At 42.2% G+C, this 7657-nt stretch overlaps 1 non-coding gene across 1 annotated transcript; it reads left to right on the forward strand.

Moving 5' to 3' along the window:
• Positions 1-844: 844 nt before the first annotated feature.
• Positions 845-917, forward strand: TRNAT-UGU (transfer RNA threonine (anticodon UGU)). The gene has a single exon. It is a non-coding gene; the product is annotated as a tRNA-Thr (tRNA).
• Positions 918-7657: the final 6740 nt, after the last annotated feature.

Here is a 7657-nt window from a genome sequence, read left to right on the forward strand (position 1 = left end):
AATGAGTATACAATATGTGCAAATAGCTGAGTTGTATCACCACCCACAATGATTCTTTCCCTTTGGTGATTACTAGATTGATGCCCTCTTAGATCTATGTCCCACTGGTTCTCTCTATTTAAGTTTTGCTCACTCTTTCAGTGCCATCCTCCAAGACCAATAACTCCAGTTCACCCATCTTGACTTGGAGGCATCCGACACCAGCATATAGACATTTGTATACAGTCTCTCTTTTCAAGTGTCTTTGGCACTTGTAGTGCTTTGATCTCTCTAGCGAAAGCTGCCTTGAAGGTCCTGGTTTTCAGTATCCTACCTAGCAACCTAAATTTTGCTTCTAGAACCTCATAGCTACATGGCCCCATGTCATTGGCGGCAACAGGCACCATGACCACCGACTCCTCCACAGCACTATCTACCAGGCTATCCAGGAGATGGGCAACATCTGCAAATTTCACATCTGGCAAGCTATCTACCCTGTGATCTGCAATGCATAATTGTTCACACGCACACACACACGCACACACACACACACCATGAAGAATGTTACTAAATAAAAGGAAAACTACATGACATGGAAATAAACTATGTACGGTGGAACCTCGGGTTGCGGGCATAAGCCATGACAGAGGCACGCCCGCAACCCACAGTGTTCGTAACCTGCAGCGCTGCGTCTGCGCACGTGCATGATGCGATTTGGTGCTTCTGAGCATGCGCGAGCGGTGAAACCCAGAAGTAACCCTTTCCGGTACTTCTGGGTTTCCTGAAGTCCACAACTTGAAAACACGTAATCTGAAGCGTTTGTAACCCGAGGTATAACACTGTACTTAATTGGAAGTAATGTTGACTATGGGTAGCTTAGTTGGCAGAGCATGAGACTTGTAATCTCAGGGTCGTGGGTTCAAGCCCCATGTTGGGGAAAAGATTCCTGCATTGCAGGGCGTTGGAACAGATGAGCCTTGCGGTCCCTTCCAACTCTACAGCTCTATGATTCTATGAAAGATCTACAATATTGTTGCCGCAGCCCTATGCTTCTTTGCCTGAAACTAAGTGGAACTTAAATCTAAGTATACAAGTATAGGATTATAATTTTAGCTATTATGAAGCACATAGACAGAAAATTGCAGCACTGTTTATTTGTTTATACATAGATGCATATTCTGATTTTTTTTTAAAGCCAAGACTGATTAAATAAAGCAGCAGATAATTAAAAGCCACCCAAAAGTATAATTAGGGGTCTATTGGTGTGTGTGCATGTCAGACTCTTCCTTACAGAGAGAATGGGCAGAAGGAGCTGCAGATGGACTTGGAGAATGGCTGATGGTAAAACTGCCAACACATCAACATTTCCCTTTATGGATTTACAAAAAATTAATAAATGTTAACAAACTTAATTAAAACATTTCACTTCCATCACTTATTTGTGCAATCTTTGTTAATTTTGACATTACTACATTTTTTGGAAGCTATTGGAGAGCCCCATTTGGAAACTCTCAAAATTTTAGACATAGTTAAAAGATTCCATAGAGCTGACACATACAGTGGTACCTCTACTTACGAATTTAATGCGTTCCGAACGCACATTTGTAAGTCGAATCCCATAGGAATGCATTGGGAGAAAAAATTCTCCGACTTTCGGTTCTTCAATCCTGCAACTTCCTGCTGCTTGACCCGCAGCCCCACGCCACCTGGAGTCCAGTTCCTGCTTCCACGCTGCCATCTTGCCTCTGGTCCTGACGTCCTGAGTCGGGACTGCTACCTCCCGCCAACCAGACCGTGACACAGAGCAGCTCATTTCCAGTAGTCTTACTCAATGAAAATCAGTTGCTGAGAGTGAAAGTCCCTGCCTCCTCACAGCCATCTAAGTCCTCTCCTCTCCAGGGCTTTTCCCAAGCAATCAGACTTCTCCCTCTGATTCTGAACTTCTCTCTGCCACAGACTCTCCCAGCTCACTAAGGCCTGTTACCTCTTCAGTTTTCAACACCTTCTCTTTTCAGTCTGCTCCCTGTTGTCAGTGTTGTCCCACCAACACTCCCCAGGCTCTGAACCTTCTTCCCTTGGTGGTTCCCCAGCTGGTTCCTTCCACCATTCCTTTGTGTCCAACCATGATGAATAAGAGGCCAGACTATTGGCCAAGTTACAGCTGAAAAGGGAGAGGAGGAGATATCAGACAAAACTGACTAGAGGCAGCCTCCCCTTGGCTTAGACAAAAATAATTTGCTACTGGGACCAGTGCAAATGTCATTCCCACTCTTACCAGCTGCAAGGTGGGGAAGGAGTAAGACATTGAGAAACAAAAGGACTACTGTGATCTGCTTGGCTTTATTTCATTTAATTAGTTGTACTTTGGTTACTGAAAGGCATTGCACAAATATAGCAATTAAACAATTAATACATTTAAAGTTTAACAACTACAGTTACTCAAAATGCTTCCACACAATTGACTATGTGTGTCAGTGGCAATGAGAGAAGTGTCTGACAAATAATTTCCTCTGGAGACTAAAGAAGGAAAACTTTTCTGCTAAGAGGCAGCTCTGAAACCTCATTATCAATATGAGTAGAGGTTGGCTGGTAGATTGCATTCTCTCTATTTATTTTGCCATCTTATTTCCCTCTTTGTATTTACATCATGTCTTCAAGTTGTCTGCTAGAATCTGAAAGCAATTTACATTTTTTAAAACCAATGAACATTTTTACTACAATTTTCTCCCCAACTCTTCTCCTCATTATGAAACAACAGAGTAAATGCAATCATTGATCTTTTTCCATAACCTTATTACATATCAATAAAAGGGTCATTAAGATAAAAGCCAGCAGGGCTTGGGAAATCATCCAGGAATCAACACTGCTGTTATATGATTAAAAGTTACTCACAAATATGTGAAAGGTTTAGCCAGCCTAACAATGCATGTGTTCTGATCTTCAAAACCTATATTGAGATAATGGAAGAATGTAAGATAAAAAATGAACTATTTACCTTGGAAGGAAATGGAATATAGTGTAGGCTTGATCAACCACCAGCTGTCATGTAGATGCACTGAAAGGAAATAAAGGGAAACTAATTGAACTATCTGTATGGAAACACTAGGATTTATCAGATTTTCCATTGTAAAATATACTGATATTCCTATTCCTGTTCAGATGAGTTGTGAGTGAAGGGTGCTTGTTTGTTTTTACTTCTGGTGGCAGAAATGGACAGATCAATAGCAAATTTCAGGTGGATGCAACAAGCAATGCATGCATTTCATTTTGACCTTTCCTGTACCATCAAGGTGTTAATGCTCATGATAAAAAAATTCCTTCAGTAGCACCTTAAAGACCAACTAAGTTTATATTTTGGTATGAGCTTTCGTGTGCATGCACACTTCTTCAGATACACTAGAAACAGAAGTGTCAGACCCTATATATATACAGAGGGTGGTGGGGGTGGGTGGGAATGGGAGATGGGCTGATGGGAGTGGTAAACCTGTAGATGGGTGTTAATGGCTGCTGATGGCTGCAATTAGTCCTGGGCTGAGGTGCTAAAGAAAGCTTGATCATGCATAATGAGATAAGAATCTGATATCTCTATTCATCCCAGGTGCTTCCATGGTTTTAAGCTTGGTAATGATTTCCAATTCAGCAACTTCCCTTTCCAGTCTGTTCCTGAAATTTCTCTGTAATAAAACAGCTGCTTTGAGATCTTGTATAGAATGTCCTGGGAGATTGAAGTGTTCTCCTACTGGTTTTTCAGTCTTATGGTTCCTGATGTCAGATTTATGTGGACATTAACACCCATCTACAGGTTTACCACTCCCATCAGCCCATCTCCCATTCCCACCCACCCCCACCACCCTCTGTATATATATAGGGTCTGACACTTCTGTTTCTAGTGTATCTGAAGAAGTGTGCATGCACACGAAAGCTCATACCAAAATATAAACTTAGTTGGTCTTTAAGGTGCTACTGAAGGAATTTTTTTATTTTGCTTCGACTCAGACCAACACGGCTACCTACCTGTAACTTAATGATCATGAATAAGGGAGAGAGCAAAAGACAGTGAAGCCATGATTCATTGAAAGGTGATATTATCACCTGCCATGTTGGTGATGGATTCATTCCCAACCAAATTATTGTAGCAATTTACACGTGATACAAAATGCAGTTTGTCATTAACAGAGGTGATACAGATGAGAATCATCTTGTTAGCGAGAACCACCAGCCTAAAGTCATATTTACCCAATGCCATTAAACTGTGCAAGTTCACAAACAAAAGCATTCATTGGAGTTCCAACTATTTACACCAGTCTTTCCCAAACCTGATGCCTTCCAGATGTTTTAGAATACAACTCCCATCACCCCTGACCACTGCTTAAGGCTGATGGGCATTGTAGTCCAAAATTTCTGAAAGATGCCAAATTGAAGAAGGCTGCCAAACCTACCCCAGGCATAGAACCTGGCATGGTTTCCCTAATTCACTCCACAGTTACTACCCAGTCTGCATTTGGGACTGTCAGAAGCACAGGGACAGGACAGAGCACTGCCAGAAGAAAGTTTGCAGTGAGGGAAAGTTCTATAAACTATCCTCCTGCTTGCATCTGAGACTGAATGTGTAGCTACAAGCCATGATGACTATGTGCTGTCTCCATGGCCTGAGGTAATAATGCTTCTGAATACCATTTTCTGGAAATCACAGTTCTTGTAGTCGGGTCCTATTTGCAGGTTTCACATAGGCATCTGGTTGCCCGCTGTGATAAAAGGATGCAGGACTAGATGGACCATTGGCCTGATCCAGCAGGCTCTGATTTATTCCTATTGTAAGGCAGAGCACATATAAAATACAGTCAGGGGTGCATCTGGTAGCCTGGAATGCAGGCAGGAAGTTGCTTATGTTTTTACTTTCCCATTATGGAATCAATACATCTTTCCTGTAACATAAATTTGTAACATGAACCAAGATGTAAGTGTCTTAAAGGTAAAGGGACCCCTGACCATTAGTTCCAGTCGTGACTGACTCTGGGGTTGCGGCACTCATCTCATTCTATTGGCCGAGGGAGCTGACGTACAGCTTCCAGGTCATGTGGCCAGCATGACAAAACTGCTTCTGGCAAACCAGAGCAGCACACGGAAACACAGTTTACCTTCCCGCTGCAGCGGTACCTATTTATCTACTTGCACTTTGACGTGCTTTCGAACTGCTAGGTTGGCAGGAGCTGGGGCCGAGCAATGGGAGCTCACCCCGTCGCAGGGATTTGAACCGCCGACCTTCTGATCTGCAAGCCCTAGGCTCAGTGGTTTAACCCACAGCGCCACCCACGTATGTGTCTTATACATACTTAAAACAACAATAGCCCATAAACCTGTTGATTTGGTTATGACAGAGAGAATGACAGCAAAAAATTATCCATTATGCACAGACTTTGGGATGTTGGTTTGTACTTTGGGAATTTCTATAAAAGCAAACTACTAGAACATTTGACTCTAGCAAAGGTATTTAAACAAATAAACAAAAAATACTCAAAGTGCAGATTGCAAGTTAGATTTAACTTATCAGTGCAAACAAAAGCTTTGTATTTAACTGTGAACAGCTGAAGCACAAACCTCTCTAGAAATGAGTAAGAAATTTATTACTTTATTGAACAATTTCCCCTTCAAGTGCACTGTGTCTCCTGTATTGAAAAGAAAGTTTAGAGACAGTGGATGAGTAAGCAGTAGGAATTGTACATTTTTGTACATTTTGAAGATTGATGCAGCCGAGCCTCTGCAGTGCTGCTAGGTACATGGAAGAAGGGATGTGGGAGCTGCCTGACTCAGTGTGTTATTAGTGATTTATAAAGCTGTAAGGAGCTTTCCATCATAAGATCAGAAAAGGCTTTTGTATTGCTGGAGATGAAATTCTGATTCTCTACAAACGAAAAAGGGTATGATGTTGCAAGAACCCTACTGGTTGTACTTATCCGAAGATGAGGTCCACAGATTAGTGTGGTGAAGAGCACATTTCTTTGCCAGTGATGGATTTATGATCCTTGCATCCAGCTTTCCAACAATAATGTGCTCTTTTGTGAAAGAAGATGCTACTGACCTTAACATCTGAGGGTGCAACTCTCTGTCAAGGTTGAAATGGGGAATAATTCTTCAGTAAATTATTGCAGACCCTAGCTCATCACTAGAAAAACAAAACAAAACAAAACCTAGAGTTGTGTGAAAATGGCCTCTTGAAATTCTCTACCCTATTGTGGGCTGAGGGAAGGGGGAAAGGGGGGAGTTTCTCAGGGGTAGGGCTGCCATTAGCAGTGACATGAGAACATATTATTCCCCCTAAGGTTTTTTTGATGTTTCTGCAAGTGGCTGTCACAGCATTTGCGCTGGCAACCTGGCAATCATTTTGCATCGTTCCAGGCATGGTGAGAGAGAAAGACTGTAACCACACAAAAAAGGATGGGGAAAGTACAGAGAAAATTCTGCAGTGCTGTCTTCTGGCAGGGTGGAGGAAATCACAGAATTATCTCGGGGGGGGGGTGTCTTCTGAAAAATTGCAGTGCAGACCTATTCTAAACACTGGGATATATTTTATTTTAGATTGTTCCTTTGTAGTCTAGCATGAGTTTAAGAACAGGCTGTAAAATAAAAAATACCCCTTTGTGTCATTGGTTTGAAGTCAAGGCATGGCTGCAAAGGAGTAATCTTTCTCTGCAGATGCAGCTCAAGCCAGGAAAACTTATGGGCAGCAGGGAAAGGTACAAACATTTTGTTGAAAAATAAGAATTAGAAGCATGTTTAGATTACACTCTGGATTCTTCTTCCCTTGAGCAGCTTCAGGTGTGGGGAAAGTGGGTGTGATTTATTCCAAATAGCCTGGCAACACAGGTTCCAAGGGCTGAGGATCCTCATTATGTCAATGTGCTGATCTATATGGTCAAACTTCTAAACAGGGCATACACATACTGGAGAAGATCTGATCCTTTTTCTAGCTTAAACACACAGAGAGAACCAGAGAATGAGAATACTAAGTAATGCTCCTTGTCAATTATCTTCCCAATCCAAGAGAGGTATTAAGCAGTCAAACAGAGAAGGCAGGCAGGTATTGAGGATGCAGAAGGAAATGGTGAGTTCATCTCAGATTATTGTGTAGGCAAGACAGCCAGTGTGGATTCTCCATGTGTCAGCGGAGTGCCAGGCAGCAAATCTATGGGGTGAGTCAGCCAATTCATGCAATGTCTTGCTCATTGCCTCCTTGTGCCTTCTTTCACCTTGCATGCTAACATGACATGAATCCATGCCACTACCCTTGTACACGGTGAGTCCTTTAAAAGAGGCCATGTGGATACAGAGTACACATGTTCCACGAGGCCTCTTTTAAAAGACACCCTGTAGAAGCAAGCATGTTCAACATGCCCATTGGCACGACTCTAGGCAGGGCAGCTGCATAACAGGTTGGAAATGCATGGATGGATGGATGGATGTGTACAGACTTTCACTTTAGCTACTGCTCAATAAATATGGATGGAAAAACTGGGCAGAGGACAGAATCTATCAAGCATCTGGGAAGACAGATTACCTCCTGAAATTGGTTGGCAGAGATTTTGTCAGGTAGATTCTCAACCCTGGGAACATGTTTTGCACCAAAGGGAACCATTTGCATGAACTGGAGCTTCTAATATATGCACATGGATATATGCGT

This window comes from Zootoca vivipara, chromosome 9 (assembly GCF_963506605.1).
Source record: "Zootoca vivipara chromosome 9, rZooViv1.1, whole genome shotgun sequence".
In the NCBI taxonomy this organism is placed as follows: domain Eukaryota; kingdom Metazoa; phylum Chordata; class Lepidosauria; order Squamata; family Lacertidae; genus Zootoca; species Zootoca vivipara.